The sequence below is a fragment of the Castor canadensis genome, chromosome 10, assembly GCF_047511655.1.
Source record: "Castor canadensis chromosome 10, mCasCan1.hap1v2, whole genome shotgun sequence".
Lineage (NCBI taxonomy): Eukaryota > Metazoa > Chordata > Mammalia > Rodentia > Castoridae > Castor > Castor canadensis.
Genome location: NC_133395.1, coordinates 6,172,009 through 6,174,868, shown reverse-complemented (window position 1 = coordinate 6,174,868; position 2,860 = coordinate 6,172,009). Strand labels below are relative to the sequence as shown.

Below are 2,860 nucleotides of genomic sequence, written 5' to 3'. Positions count from 1 at the left end.
TCCTGCTCTCACTTTAAGTCTGTAATAGTATCAACACACAATTGGTGTGAATGAAGTCACTATTACCGTGGTCCATGCATAATTTTATTTTTTAACTCTTACAGTGATCTTTGGAGTAAGTTCATGTATCCCAAGCCCAGAAAGGTTAAGACTTTGTCCAAGGTAATGAACTGTCAAACAGGCTTGCCAGCCTCCAAAGTCTGGGCTCTTCTGTCCAAAGACTGCTGACCAGTACAGAGAAGAGAAAAATCACAGGATATATATACAAATTCAACGTCTCTTGGTAAAATGTCTTGTTCATGAGGATTTTGCTCTGAACTTCCACAGGAAGACTAAATACTGATCGAAATTGGGAAGTTTCACTGAACCTTCTATAGAATCTGGGTCTAAACCACTTAGTAGCTTTCTGAGGAAAAGAAAAAGTGCTTGAAGAAGAGGTGCTTAAGAGCATGCTTGTGGGGGGTGGGTGGGAGATGCAGAGCAAAGGAACAAAACAGAGAAAATGAAAGGAAGAAAAAAATACTTCCCCTACCAAATGCACTGAAACAGAACTGTCAAATGCAGCAAAACCCTGTAAAATGTCCCTCTGCTGTAGGCCATAGAATAGAACTGTAATAAACTCTGACCCATAAAAAGTCATGTAAACATTATAACCTGTTTTTACTAGCCCTTTAAGCACGGGGAGCAATTGATCTAAAACAGCTTGGCGCTCCTCTGTTCCCAGCCTCTGAGAATCCAGCCTCCAACATGGGTGTTCAAATGCCTCTGGCCTTGAGAGCCAAAAATAGGAATGATCTAGAAAATTGCAGCTACTTACCTATTTGCCCTGGGCAAAACATCCAAAGAAAAGCTCCACAGGAAATGTTCTGTTGCACTACTCCTTTCCCATGGAATTATTTAATCTGCAGTGTCCCCAACAGAAATGAATGTCCTTGTGAACTGCCAATGTGAACTGTCCCCAAAATTCACACTAAGATTTTTGTGAGTGAAGTTAGTCATATCCCCACCCAGGACAGATCAACTCTGGCTATCTCCCTATGGCCAAAACACTTTACCATATGAAATATAAATGTGGAAATCTCAAGTAAGATTTTCACAGGTGTCAACATGAACACTCATTTCATTACCTCTTTGTGGAATGCTCATGAAGTCTGCCTTGAAAATATCTTTTTCTTCTAAATTCCTAGAATCCAAAGGGAAGGCTAGGGGCAATTAGGCAGGAAGCCTAGAGGTATGTTAGCAGGTTGTAAATTGTCATATTTTTCTCATCTTGATCTTGATTGAATTCATCTCGGTTCTAAAGTGGATGGTCTGGTGCCTAGGAGGAGAGTTAAGGTCATTGTAACATGAAACACTAAAAATAGGAACTCTGGGCTGCACACAGTAGTACACACCTGTAATCATAGCTACTTGAGAAGCACAGATCAGGAGGATTTTGGTTCAAGGCCCCAGTCTGCGCAGAAAGTTGGTAAAATCCCATCTCAAGATCCAAGCCAGGTGGGAAGGTTCATGCCTATAATCACAGCTATTTGTAGCTAGTAGTCCAAGGATGACCTGGGGCAAAAACACAAAACCTTATCTGAAAAAAATAACTAAACCAAATGAGGACTGTAGTGTGGTTCAAGTGGCAGAGCATTTGTCCAGCAAGCACAAGGCTCTGAATTCAATCACACACACACACACACACACACACACACACACACAGACACACACACACACAAAGAGAGATGGGAACTCTGGAGCAGACATACCCAAGAAGAACAACCATCTTTGTCTCACCTTGAATTTAATTGTCACTGTTCATTGCACGGAAGCCTTGTTGGCAGTCACTCTGCAGCATCCTATGGTGGGTGGATGGGTCAACTCACTTTGGCAGTTCAGGTCTATGCAACAAACACACTTCTACAACTGCCTGTAAAGAGCTAAGACAGCACCAGCCTCTGATGATGCAGGACCTTGCCCTGGAGTGGCTCCTATTCGGAGGCTCCTGGGTTGCCCAGACGAGGGAGGGTCTCGAATTCTTGACATTCAACAGAGGAAGTGGAGATGCCAAGATTGCTTGCTAAGTAGTCAGAAATTTGCCATTAAGTAGGTAAAGTAAAGTGAATCAGAAGTGAGAAGATTTGTTTTTCTTATTTTCAATTATAATTTGTGAGAATTGTCTAAAATTTAGAGGACACATCAAAGTTTGTTTAATGCATGTGTTTTACATAAATACACCTATGAATAAATTTCTTAATTGGGATGGCAACTGTCCCAAGGAAGGATTTATGTTTATTATTTAAAGAAAAAAATGTCACAGAAATCTGAATGTATTTTTACTTTTTTTTTTCTTTTTGGCACACTAAGACTTTAGTGCCACACTCACTAGATTTGAAGAGAAACATTTTTTCCTATATTCTGGAATGGAATCCCACATGCACTCTTTGGGGATTGCACAGAACAGGGAAAGAACAATCATATCTTACATATGTACGGTGTCTGCAGATCATGCAAATATGCCCATGCGTTCTTCAAAATAATCTTGGGAAACTGGCTGATTACAGCATTTCTGAATGTACAAAACTGAGGAGAAGCTATTTTTACCAAGACTGCTTAGTGAAGGCAGGTCTTCAAACTCTTACTGTTCTTTCCAATATGGTAAATTGATTGTGGACCTTCCAGGTCCCACATTCTAGGTCTTGTGGCCCTTCCTCTCTTCCCTCTGTCCTTGAGTGTAGGATGGTAACTTCTCAAAGAGAAGTGCACCTGTTTTTAAGCATGGCCTGACATCCTATGATCTATAGACATCATTTCTTTCCTTTTTCTCAAAATAAAGAAATGAATGCACTCATCATTATATTGGGATTTTCATGTCCCA

At 40.6% G+C, this 2,860-nt stretch overlaps 1 long non-coding RNA gene across 1 annotated transcript; it reads right to left on the bottom strand.

The window, feature by feature from the left end:
• Window positions 1-1,201: 1,201 nt before the first annotated feature.
• On the bottom strand, window positions 1,202-2,057 carry LOC141411575 (uncharacterized). Its single transcript, XR_012436415.1, has 3 exons — window positions 1,780-2,057; window positions 1,395-1,554; window positions 1,202-1,318 (listed from the first exon to the last, which is right to left on the bottom strand). It is a non-coding gene; the product is annotated as an uncharacterized lncRNA (long non-coding RNA).
• Window positions 2,058-2,860: the final 803 nt, after the last annotated feature.